The sequence below is a fragment of the Gossypium hirsutum genome, chromosome D01 (assembly GCF_007990345.1).
Source record: "Gossypium hirsutum isolate 1008001.06 chromosome D01, Gossypium_hirsutum_v2.1, whole genome shotgun sequence".
NCBI classification, from domain to species: domain Eukaryota; kingdom Viridiplantae; phylum Streptophyta; class Magnoliopsida; order Malvales; family Malvaceae; genus Gossypium; species Gossypium hirsutum.
Genome location: NC_053437.1, coordinates 39,228,004 through 39,242,413, shown reverse-complemented (window position 1 = coordinate 39,242,413; position 14,410 = coordinate 39,228,004).

Genomic DNA, 14,410 nt, shown 5'->3' with positions numbered 1-14,410 from the left:
ATTTTCTGCCTCAATCTGATCCTCATTGGAATGATACTCACTCATCACTTTATTACTTGAACTGATGTGTATACTTGCACAATTTGCATATCATATTCACACGCGACAAGATGCATACACCACAACCTTTCCTCTTTGCATAAGCACACATCCAAGCTCATTCAAGGGTGTATTTATGAATATTGTATACTCCAGGCCAGATTCTGGTTGGGCTAAGGTTGGAGCTTTTGTTAGAATGATTTTCAACTTATCAAAACTTTTCTCACACGTATCTGACAATTCAAACTTCTCTTTCTTCCTTAAAAAACGTGTCAAAGGTGTTGCCAACATAGCAAACCTTTTTACAAACCTTCTGTAGTAGCTTGCCAAACCCAAGAAGTTGCGTACCTCAATAACGTTCTTTGGCGGATTCAAACCAAGCATGGCTTTCACTTTGTTAGGATCTACTTTAATACCTTCAACAAAAATAACATGACCAAGAAAATGGACTTCTCTTAGCCAAAATCCACATTTGTTGAACTTGGCATAGAACTTGTTGTTCTTAACACAATTCTTAAGTGTTCTTCATGATCAGTCTCACTTCTTGAGTAGACTAAAATATCATCAATGACGACCACAACAAACTAATCTAAGTAAGGCTAAAACACACTATTCATAAAATCCATGGATACTACTAGTGCATTCCTTAAGCCAAAGGGCATCACCAAAAACTCATAATGTCCATACCTTGAACGGAATGCAGTTTTCGAAACATCATCACCTCTGATGTTCTCATTATAGTAGACCAAACACAGATCAATTTTGGAAAAGATTGCAGCTCCTCTTAACTGATCGAACAAATATTCAATTCGAGGCAATGACTACTTATTCTTTACAATTACTTTATTCAGTTGGCGGTAATCAATGTATAGGCGGAGTGTCCCATCTTTCTTCTTCACAAACAAAATTGACGCTCCCCAAGGCGAAACACTTGGTCAAATAAACCTCTTATCTAACAAATCATGTAGTTATGCCTTTATATCTTTTAGTTCTAAATAACGCCATTCTATAAGGAGCACAGGAAATGGGCGCAATACCAGGTTCCAAAATTCCACTTCTCTATCTGGCGGTATACTTAGAAGTTCCCCTAGAAACACATCAGGAAACTCCTAAACAATTGGAACTTGGTTGATATCTCTTCTTAATTCAGACGAATCCATAATGTACGCCAAATAAGCATTTGCACCCTTAATCAACAACTTTCAGGCGAATATTGCAGAAATTATTCTACCCACCAAACTGGTCTATACGCCAGACATTATCACTTCTTTACCTTTTGTAGTTATCAAGCGTACACCTCTAGCACGAAAATCAACTAAACATTATGTCTAGTCAACTAATCTAACCCGAGAATAGAATCAAACTCGTAAAACCTTAACAAAAATAAATCCGCCAAAAAGGTGTGCTCACCACACATCAACGGAGAGTTCTTAATTACTTTATCAACCATCGTACTTTGACCAAGAGGATTGGTTACTAATAGATTTGTCTTAGAATAATCAACTCCAAGATTCAAATCTTCTATGATTTTGTGCAAATGTACGAATAGGTTGACCTCGGATCTATTAATGAATGAATGTTGTTTCCTAGAAAAGAAAATTTACCTATTATAACTTCTGGCAAATTAACATCCTCCTTAGCTTTCATCACATATGCTTTGGCGGATACTCCAAAACTAGGCTTGGTGAAACTCTTTCTCAGAGGCCCTTGAACTGATTTGGCTTTGCCGCCGCACCAGATCTTGCTTCTTGCTAAAAATTTAGGGCCCACGCATAGATAGTTCTGATCTTACCTCAACCTTGGAGGGACAATCTCTAAGCTAAAAGTTCAAGACCCACATCCAAAACAGGCTCCATATGCCTCTATCATTATCCTCATTACTCTAAATCCGCCCATATTTACCATCAAGGTAGCTTGTCGACCACCTCCATCTCACCTAAAACTCATAGGCTATTCCCTTTTTGATGCCAAGAAACTTCAATCCTTCGGCCTTTTGAAATTAGATGAGGGTGGTGGACTGGTAAATCCATGCTTCAATCTTTCTCTGTCAAAAGTTCTACTCTTCTCTTGAACTATCATCTCCATCTTATGAGCTTTAGCCATCATAGTTTCCAAACTCTCGCACTCTATTGTCGCCACTAGGGCACGAATTTCATCGTTAAGACCCCATTTGAACTTGTCACACAAGGCTTTTTCAGTTGGAAGCATATCTGACCGCCTTTAGACGTACTAATATCTAAAGTGTAATTCTTGCAACCAAATATAAGAGTTAGGCAATTTCCACAAGTATATAGGCTAGGTTGTAATATAGTTTATACAACGAAGTGTGAAAGTATTCTGAGGATCATACCCAAGGGAGGCAAATACTTAATTAGTAATAAATTTTACGTTAATAGATAAAATTATTATTTTAATTAAATTATATTACGATAAAATATAAAGTATAGAAAAATTATTTTATAAGAAAAATAAATAAATTGCCTAAAAAAGAATATGGAAAACTAATTTGTTGACTTAATAAATTCTAAGCATGGAAGATTAACTCTCTTCGGTGGTCGTAACGAATTCCTATTTCGGCATCTATTCAATCAACTAGTCACTAACCTAGCAGGATCTCTTGATCATCAACTAAACTAACGAGTCAATAAGAACTACTTATCTTTTGACCTCACAATCCAGACCGGATTAGGATAAGGGGTTCATGGATAGGCAGGACCAATTTTGGGTTCATTCCCACCTAGATGATTTCTTAGGGTTGTCAGGACTAGGGTTTAAGTTCTTTCTATTCCATCCAACTGATCCGTTAAGAAACCCTACATAGAAATTAATTGCTACAACATTCACTTGGTAGTCTCCCATAAGGGGATTATTTCCTCATTGATATCACAAACAACATAAACATGATTAAAAAGGTAAACATGAAAAGTAAATCAAGAATAACAGTTTAAGAGAAATCCTGAATTGTATTGATAATTTGAAAGCGCAAAAATCCATAAGATTTTGAAAAATCCACAAATTAGATTCTCCGACGAACAAGAATGAAAATAGAATTAAATTACAAATAGAAATCCTAAGTACAAAAGAAGCTAAAAACTGAAAACTTAATAAAAGTTGCAACCTAAACTAGAATAAAAGATTAAAAATATTCCAAAACTATTTATAAAGTGTTCAGTGAAGTCTATTTACAGAATTAGGGTTGGTCATCGTCCATTAACCTAAACTGACTGATGTTTCCTCATTAAAGTCTATTGTGCAAACCAAAACACCCTCAGTTTATTACTTCTTCACGTCAGGCCGGTGTCGCAACATAGATTGCGACACTAGTGGTAGTTTGTAAGATCAGGTTTGGATTGAAGGCTATACCGTGACACTCTCTTGCTATGTCGTGACACCGAAGGTAGTCTTGCTCTTTTGGGTATCCTGCTCACTATGTTGCGAAGTCGACCCTCCGTATTGCAACATGGCGACCAATTTTGTGTTCTAATGACTCTGAATGATGTCCTACACACTCACCAAATATGTTAGCCTTCCTTTATGCCTACTTTGGCCCCTACGGTCATATGAATAGATCAAATTACACTTTTGATTAGTCGAGAAATAAAAGTGAAAAACTAAGTAAAACATAATGAAATTGCGTTTATACAAGCTCCTTAGGTACGAAAAATTATTTAATATGCTACAACAAATTGTGACAGATCAAGCTCCCCCACACTTAAGTCATTGCTTGTCCTAAAGCAAGAAAATATAAAAAAACACAAAAGAAAAGACGACTCTTGAACAAGTATAATACAAATACAAGCTTTGGAGCATATAACTAGGCAGAATCATACATACATGTAATTCTGGCATGATATATAAATAACTTACCATTCTCAATTTCAAACATCTAAGTTCAGTATATCACAAAGTATATAAAGAATAAGGTCCTTAAATATTTTAATCCATCGAGAAATCATACAAGTAATTTGATTATCCTAGTAGAATACAAACATTTATTATTGCAATTACTCGATATTATGTCCTTCCATGAATAGATTTAACTAGGTCACATAGGACTTTTTGACTTGTAACGTTTTGAGGCTTAAGGTTGATATGGAATTCAAGAACAAGGGGCATCAAAACAGTTTCAAGCACGAAAGTAATTTGGCACATCGTATTGTTCCCTATTATTTCCCTTAATAACCCTTCTCGCTCACCACCTTATTTCTCCTTCTCTCATCTTCTTTATTTCTCCATGTAGGAAGTTACAACATGATAAAAGTAACTACAGTCAGCTTACAAGTTTTTGTGCACTAATGATTGAGGTTTTTGATTTTGTGAAATTTTTTAGTCATTTTTGACTTTTTCAATGAATCTCACTCACAATGCTTTTATTTTTGATTATTTAAGTACTTTTCTACTCATAATGACTTTTTCTATAGTTTTCTTTTATTTTGCACATCTTAGATAACCCATAATCACTGTATCACACTGCTCCTTCTTATTGCACTCTAATTTTTACAAAACCACCATGATGTATCTACCTACCCCTCAATACTTATGGGCAGACATCTAAATTCGTGCATTTTAAGGACCAAAGAAAAAAGGATAAGTACAAGTTCACGTTTTGGCTCAGGTTTTGTATGAAGGTTCATCAAGAAGAGTTTCATTGCTCAAATATAGGTACTAAGGATCAAGGAATAAGGTTGGTTTTTTGGACCTAGGTCAAATGAAACAATGTCTTAGGTCATCCCTAGGCATCTTAATATGCACAAATTTAATCAATCAAACAATCACAATTTTAAACGTTTATCATACATATTAGCATGCTCGTTTCCCTATATTTTCTCTATCATTTGGTATATTCAATCGCTTAATGCCTATTTGTAGTGTAATATATAGAACTTAATAGTCTAATAACTAAAAATTTAAAATCATTCACTATCATGCCAAATTTACCGTAAATACAATCAACTTATATACATGCTCCTCACCAATCACTTGTATTTCTACAAGCTCAAGCACACTTTTAACAAGAAAAATAAATGAATAAGTATAAAAAATGCAATTTCCCATGTTACCCCCCACACTTTAGATAGAACATTGTCCCTAATGTGCAACCCTTAAATAGTTAAGGAATGAAGTTACCCAATTGATCATGACATTGTCGTAGTCTTATGGTGGGTACTTCATTTTTCATTTGAAACTCGTACATGTAGTGTTTCCTTCATGTGACATTCCTGCATAAATAATTCAAAAATAGAAACAGAAATAAAAATATATATAACTATTGTTACTTCTACTCCTAAAACAATGAAATAAAAATTATCTTATTTAATTTTTTTTACAATCCCGAAAATTTAAAAGTTTGCCAATCATCAAAATGGGACAATAGACCCCCCTCATTGTATCTTTCCCTCGGCCTGAGACATGGCCTCGAGAGGAGCCTCTACCCGATGAATGTGTCTGTCGAGTTGGGCTATGAATGACTGGCTGATACGATCTCGGTTTAGTAGTTGAGTCCGAGTCGTTTGATTCCCGATCGTAAACAAAGAAGTAGATTAGACGAGGAGTTAGAATATATTTGTGTACAAAGAAGTAAGATAAGTTCGTGCAAAGTTGGATGTGGATTTGGTTTAAGTCGAAATGGTATGAATAGAATGGAAGAGTTCGGTTTAGGATAATTAAGAAATGGTATTTGGTTTTGGTACGTTTTGGTATTTGGGAATTGGTACGAAATGGTATGGAATTGGTATGAAATGGTATGGTATTTGGTACCAATTTGTTAATGGTTCAAAGAGGTCAAGAATGAACCAACACTAAAGAAAAGTGTCAACCCGAAACTTATAGGACCTAAATGAATTGGAAATGGTTGAAAAGGACCTTGACCCGATACTTAGGAAAGTATGAACCAAAGGTATCAAAGGTGAACGCCACACTCGGGTTTAAGGAGTGATAAGTTCGGAAAAGACTCGGAAAGACGCCACTAAAAGCTTAGATAAGTCTTACGGGTCTCGAACGAAATTTGAGAGAAAATGCCTCACAAATTTGGCAACAATTCGCTAATGAAAAATGTCCAAAAATTCCTTACAAAGTGAAAATTCAGCTATTTATAATAATCCACTAGGCTAGCCGAATGGTCACTTAAATTCCTTAAAAATTAAGCAAATGAATTACTTAAATGGGCTAGCTAGATTCGGCTGAACTTGGAGCTCCAATGGTCACCTTCTAGATGGACAATTGAACTTGGAGCTTGAGGGAGTAAATGGCAGCAACTACATTCGGTTGATGTGCTTAAAGGAGCTCATTTAATTGGCAACTATTGCTGAAAAATTACCAGCAATTAAGAAGATGTTGAGTAGTCACTTTGAGTGTGAAAACCAATTTTTGAAGAGTCTTTGAATGTGAACACCTTGATCCGAACAGCCATGATGTATTCAACAGTGTGTAAGCAATAAATTCGGCTGAATAGTCACTTAGGAGACTTCAAACAGCAGCCAACTTCATTCTCCCATTCATGCATGTGCCGTCCCCTTCATGTACCCTCTTTTAATACCTTTCATGCTCCAAAAACGTTCATGGATGATGTACCTGCAGCAACATTCATCAAATAATTCAAATTCATGTTTAGACACATTAAATTAACACTAAAATTCTGCACATTAAATTCAGCAGCCTTAGGACATAATTAAAACAAGTAATAAAGTTGACACATTAAAAACATGCATAAAAACATATTTATAGGCTGTAGGAATTAATATGACTTAATAACATGTAAGAAAAACATATTTAACATGCTTATTTAAATTCGTCCAGATTTAAGACCAATTAAACAACAAAAATTAATTGAGCTGTAATAAACTAATTAAATGACGCAAATAATTAGTTCAGCTACTATAATAAAGGTCTTAAAGATATTGAGCTGAAATTGAGCTGGTTCGAGCTCATTTAACTTGAAGGAGCTGGAAATGAGCTAAATGAAGCTCCACAAAAAAATAAAATTGAGCTACGTCCAGCTTGTAAAAACGACAAGCCTCACTTGTAGGCTGAAACAATAGCCGTTCCCGGGGGCGGGTCGTATCACTGGCCCTCTCTTCGTAGATTGTTTAGGCTAGAATGTCGCCTCATAGTCGTCCTTCTCCTCCTGAGAGACTCATTCTGTAGCTTCTTCCTCCTCTTCACTTCCTTCCTCGTCCTCACTTACATTCTCCTAGGGTGTGTAAATTCTTGAAAAACCAGGCTCATCTCCTGTATCCATCTTATCATCCACTCTGCGTTTGGGTTGTTGCTTCCCTCTAACCCTTTTTGAGATGTAGATTTTGTTTTCTATTTTAGTGAATGTGGGACATTCATCTTCCCCTTTCTCCATTTGTTCCAATCATTTATTTGCTTTCTTAGAAGCATTGTATATTGTGTGTATAATGAATCTCCTATGAAACTTTTGGATGGCTTCATGAATTGTTCCGTGGTTGTCATTGGAACTCTAAACTTTTTACACAAGGCCGTCACAAAATGAAGAAAGAACACCCCAACTTTCTGGCCACTAATGAGCCGCTTCATGTAATGATAGATCCATGTCCTGACGCATACATTTTTCTTATGCAAAATAACATATAAAAAACCACTCGAAAAGTATTAACATTAGAAACGTTCAAAGCAAAAGCAATTCAAGTGCATAAAAATTGCATACACATTTTCACAATAAGAAACATAATTGCTTGGTTAAAAGAAGTGGGAATATTAGTGCGTGAATGATGTTTCTATTCACCCCTACCTTTTGTTAGATAGTTTATAATATTATCCATATTAATATCCTTAAAATACTCTAGATCACTATTTTCAATAAAAATGTTTTATAATACGAAGCATTATAAAACTCACAAATCTCTCTAGGGGTGACAAGTACATTTACTCTCCATACAGGCATTTTTTTCCTATAGATCCTCAACAAGGCAATAAAATCATGTACTGTCGAGACTATAGCAGGGTCTTTAGGGGTTACACAAAAACATTTCCACCTATGGTATTGGATGAATGGCCAAATTTCCTTACACAAGATCATCGATGATTCAAAGCCCCTCTATTGTACAAACATCTTTCCTTGAAGTTCTAAGAAAAAAATTCAACATTCGGGTTTGGAAATTTTGAGGGGTTCGTAACCACCAGTGTCTCTTGTTTGTTAGTTCTTCTAGATTTTCTAGGAGGCATTTTCAATATCTAGAAAAACTAACCTCAATCAATCAATATATTTCCAAGAAAATAAGAAACAATACAATGGAATAGTAAAACCTAATTGCAACCCTGAACCTTGCTTGAGAACTATTGATTCCTTGTGATGATTCATTACAAGTTCCTCGTTGATGTGGTGCTTTTGTCCCTACACAAAGTAAAGTACAAGAAAAGGGAAGAAAAAAATTGCAGCAAAAGAGAAAGAAAAAGAAAAAGAAAAGGGGGTTTTGGAGTTGAGGGGTTTGGGAGGTTTTAGAGTTAAAAAGTGTTTAGGATTAGTTTAAAAGTGTTTTGGTGTTAAAAATATGGATGTTTTTAGGTTAAAAATTGAGTGAAATAAGAGTTAAAAATGATGGGTTGTGTGGCGAGTCAAGTCGGGTCGACCCTGCCAAAAATTGTAGCGATGTCAAGACATAGGGGTTCCATGTCGCGACACCCCTGGCAGACTACCGATGTCACGACTTCAGGGTTCAATGTCACAACACACTTTAAAATCTTTAGATTTTGGGCTACTGCATACTTTTTCGCGACATAGATGTGTCATGTTGTGACATCGCCCTAAGTTGCTCGATTCCTCGAACCTATTATCTGGGTTATGACACGGAGATTCCATGTTGCTACACTAAATCTGTTTTGGCCTTTCCTCTTGGATTTCAAAGTGTTTGGAATAACGTATCTTTAAACAGTTGAAATAAAATTAGTTCCTAAGCCACTCGTATGTCTTTTAAAATACAATAATATAGAAAAATTTAACTCAATTTAAAAAGATATTAGCTATTGCTATCAGATTCATCTGTCATCTTCCTCAGTTGATATATGTACTGGATTGTCGGTACACCTCGTTGCACAGTGGAAAAATTATTTCGGTAATCATCAACCTTGGATCCATGTACGAGGAATGAGTCGGGTTGAAATAGGGTTAAAGATATTACAATCTAAAAACTCGTAAATAATGTTGTTGGTTTGATCCCTTTGCGTGATGTCAATCCAAGTCGCAACAAAGTGTCTCAGCCTCTACTCAGTCCAACCAATCAAAACACGAACAACAGAACTCTTTAAACATTTTAGAGAGACTCAAAAAAAATTTGGCTACTAGACCTAGTTTTGTTTTTTTTTCAACCCCCTTTTATAATACGGGATTATACTCCTTTTATTAATATCATGTATACTAAAAATGAAATAATTCCCCTTTTACTTTTCAGAGAAAATCATGGAAGATATTGAAATTATACTCTTTTAAAAAGAATACTAGCTTCCATAAATATTAACTCTGGAAAGAAGTTGTGAATCATATCCACAAAGTAATACTGGCTGTTAGGCGACACTGTTCTCCAGGAAATGCTGTCTGTCGGGCAATACTGTCCACCAAGCGAAACTGTTCTCTGGACGATGTTGTCCACTAGAGGATGTTGTTCGCCAGGCAAAACTATTTTCTAGGTGATTCTTATCCTCCAATGATAAGAATCCGCCATAGTTGTATGTAGGAGGGTATACACTTATTCTTTTGGCGTAAAGTCTGTTCATTTTAACCATAGGGTGTGACTCTGTAGGTTCTTGTAACATTGGTAGTAATACTAGAACATTTCTAATGTTACAAGAAATGAAAGACATCTAGCAATGCATCATTCCTACCCAAGTTACAAGAAGTCATGATTCGACATAACCTTTCTATGATAAACTTTTCATGTATCTTATCATTTTATCCATTATATCTAGATTGGACACAAGTCATGTTATAATCACACTTGCAAAGTCTAATATCATATTTCATGATATTTTAAGTAGACAACATTAAACAAATTAGTGTGATATCTCATATAAACTTATTTGAGCATGACCAAGCAATTCTTGTCTTACTTCACCAAGTGACCTAAGATATTACTCTCATTATGTAGGAGGGATAAATCTTATCTTCATCAATCCCACTACATGGATTATGACATATCCAACATCAGTCTTTATAGTTCAACTTGTTACAGTAGACATTTGACTTTATCAAAATATACAACTCACGATGTTGGAACAATGATGATCTCAAGTTTAAGGATCATATACATAGTTATCAGTATGAGTAATGTTTGTAACTATTACATAGTTTGAGAATCGTATCCAAGGGAGGATGAATTAAACCAAAAATATATTTTTGCAATAATAAGTATAAATAGTAGTAATTAAAATGTATATTACGATGAATAATTAAATAGAGAACCAATGGCAACTAAATTAATTGATTTAAATAAACATAAAATAATTAAACACTGAAATCAGAATAATAAGTAGAAGATTAACTAATTTCAATGGTCGTAATTAACTTCAGAATTAGGTTTTAGCTGGAATTAACTACTAACTAACTACTATTACCTCTCAGCCTCTTCTCATTAATTAATCAAAAAGTACTCGCTTATGTCTCAAACTCACTTTCCTTACCGAGATAAACTATGATTTACTCAAAAACTTATCTCTCAACCTCATTTATCCTAGATTACTTCCTAAGGTCGTCATTTCTAGGGTATAAGCACACATAATTTATTACCAGTTAATTCCTCTAGGGAAACCTAATCCATCTATTAACTACTCTCACATCCACTCGTTAATCTTCCTAGAGATTTAGTCTCTCATCGATCTAGATTCCATAACTATTAGGTTTAATTTAAACACGCAAAAGAAAAGAATAAATTAAATAAGAGAAGGGTAAGAATTTGCTCAATCAATGTAATCGAATGTGCTTGAAGTTGCCTAAACTCGTAACCATTAACTAATCTTCGATGTTTGAATAAGAATAATGAAATGAAACTAAATACTTCAATGGAAAAGACTAAGGTTCAAATCGAACCTAGTCGAAAAGAACAAAGAATTTTTGGAATTGAAATAACAACGTAATAAAAACCTTAATCTACTACTATGGCCCCTAATCGGCCTCTCCTAGCTTAGGAATAGCCTTCCTATTTATAGAGATGTTTAAAACCCCTAACAAGGATAATTGGAAGCCCTAATCTCGGAATATATCAATTGTATGGATGATTTTAACCTTCCCGGTGCTTGCTCTCCACGTTTAGTCATGTGTTGCGACACACTAGGCATGCATCATTGATGAAGAATGAGACGGATGAATGTAGAAATGGATCATAAACTTTTTCAAAGTCACGAATTTATCCTATATCTATAGATGAATGTAAACTGAAACAAGAAACAACGAAAACATATTAGTTGTTACAAAGGAAAGTCAAATGAAATTGAAACAAAAGAAAGATGAACCGGCTGGTAAATAGTCCAAAAGAGAACAAATTAGGGTTTCTTGGATGGAAAGAAATCATCCTTGGACCTCAAGAAAATGCCCCAACCAGATATGGAAAAACAAAACACAAACAGATTTGTTAGAAGTGATTTTAAAGACAAAAGCAAATTGTTTTGTGCAAGAATGTTTGAAACAACAAGAAAAGATTAAAACTCCTAATTTTTGATGTGTTTCTTGATGGAACAAGATAGGAGAACGTCTTTCTTGAAGCAACTTTAACCTAGAATGAAAATCAATGAAATAAGCAAGCCAAAATAGCAAGAACTAACTTAAATCATCAAGAAACGATAAATTAAGGATAGAAAATAGAAGATGACGTCTTAAGAATCCTTGGAAACATTAAGAATCCACAAATCGTTTCAGTGGCTCTAATTCCCAGTCCAAGAAAGAGATCTTAGCAAGAAAAAGCTTGAAGATGATTCCCACAACTTGAAAGATTGTTAAAACAACTTCTAAAAGAAACTCAAGAGCAATTCTTGAAGAAAAACTCAAAGAGAATTATTATTAACTCAAAAAAACATAAATCAATTGTGTATGTATAAGGGAGAATGTTCATGCTACTTATAGGACACCAAAATAATTTTTCCTAACCTTAATGGAATAACTAACATGACAACTCATCAAATAATAAATAATAATAATTCTAAGTGTGGACTTTTAATGGGAATTCGGCCAAATAAATTAAATGGGCTCCTTGGGTTGAATTCTTACATGATGATCCACCTATTAAAATAAAATTGGACCTATAGTTTAAATATTTTACAATTTGGATCACTTTGACAATTTGGCTTAATATTCAATTAAATTACTTTCCAAACTTCAGGATGGGCTTGTAGACATCTTAATGGGCAATTTATTTAAGAATTTGGTCTTGTGATCTGCTTGCTCTCAAAATTGGCTCGTTCAAGCTCGTACATGAAATCCAATGTGCCATGGCTGCAAGACTCGGTTTCTTGGACCAAGATTTCCATAATTTGAAATATTGATTTTCTTGATTCTTGAAATTGTACGAAATAGCAAAATTAGAGCAAGATTCAATTTTTTTATTTTTTTTTGAAACAAGAAAATGAATCTTGATTTTCTTTTTTAGTCTTGTGTGCATCTAGGGCCTTGGTAACAAAGTCTTGGTTGGTCCTGTTCAATCTTGCTCGAATTTGTTTGGACTTCGACCTCATTATTAAGCCTTAAGGTAATGTGAGCCCATCACATCCATGGGTCTGAAATTGGGTCTTGAGACTTCCATCAGTCATGACACGAAATTGACATATGGCAACTGGTCTTCTGGCTTCATGTGTTTCATCTCAAGAACTTGTGCTCCACTTGGGTGTCGTCCATGAGGCTCTTGTGTGCTATATAATCATCATGCACACTCAATTAGACACATTAGAACTACCTAATGCCCAAATTGGTCTAATAGGTCAATAAAAATCAATTTATGCATAAAAACGCTTATTTTTATACTTAAGTTACTAGTGCTGAAAATAATATAATTAATCCTAAAATGCTTAGAAAACAAGCCCTTAAAGCACTTAAGTGTACCAAAACTACCACTTCATTTTGTGGCAGGTCAAATACCCCCACGCTTAAGTTTTTTCTCCTCCTCAAGCAAACAAATAGAAAAATAACACAGAAACGAAAAAATGAAAAATAAACATGCACGCAAAAGAAAATGTACTTGAGCTGGCTTGGTACACGAGAACAAATCGAAGCATTAACACTAGAAAGAATTGCCTAAATATATAGTTCTAGCTAGAAAATTAAACAACTTACAATTATTCATAATCCAACCAAGTAGTTCATAATATTACAAAGCAAACAAGCAAAAGAAAATTAAACATAGAATTCCATCAAAATGTGCATGCGAATATAGCATTTATGAGTGAAGAATCTAGTCAATTCAAAATTTTCCTACTCAGCTTATTTTTATTCATGCTTTGAACTCTAGTGTAGTATTTATAAGCATAAGAACATACGAGTTTTTGTGCCAATATGAGTGAGATTCTTCTCAATTTCTCATATTTTTTATTACACTATGAACATTCCACACTCTTTTGGCTTCTATCTCGTTTTATGCTTTTATCACACTCGCAATGTTTTTAACTCTGACAATGCTTTTTTTCCCACAATTCATTTTAAATTAAGCATATGCTTATAAAAATTATATTTATTATGATGCACCATTTTAGTAACTACGAATTTATTGGGTGAGTATTTTAATTTAATCATCCTAAAATTCAACAAGCGTAATTGCTTATTTGTATCTACATTTATCACTTGATACATTTAATTTCCTTTTCGTATTCACAGTTTAATAAATTGAACTAATTAGTCTAAATATAAATAACAAAAATTATTTATTTTTAGGCTAAATTTTTAATTTAAACAATCATCATAGGTACATGCTCCCAATCAATCACTTGTATTTCTACAAGATCAAGCACAAACAAAGTACACAATAATAAAAAAATTTTAACTACTAAAATAAACTAAAAATGAAACAAAACAAAACAAATCAAAATTTGAAAATTTTCTTTCACCCCCCACACACATACACTGTAGTCGGCACATTGTCTCTAAATAAAAATGAAGGAAAGATATTACCCAATAATCATGAAAAGTCCTCGAAATTCGGTGGGTGGTCTCTTCCTTGTGAATGAAGCTCGAAAATTGTATTGCCGAACAACAATAGTAAAGATCCTACATAACCACCTACCTAATAAATTAAAACTATCTAATCCTAAAAATTAAAATTGTCCAACCCAAACAAAATAAAATATCCAAGTCTTAAAAAAATAATAATAAATAAGTCCGAAATTTTCTTTAAAAAATGTTCTGATTTAGATGGAATTGATGGTCGTATATGCCTTT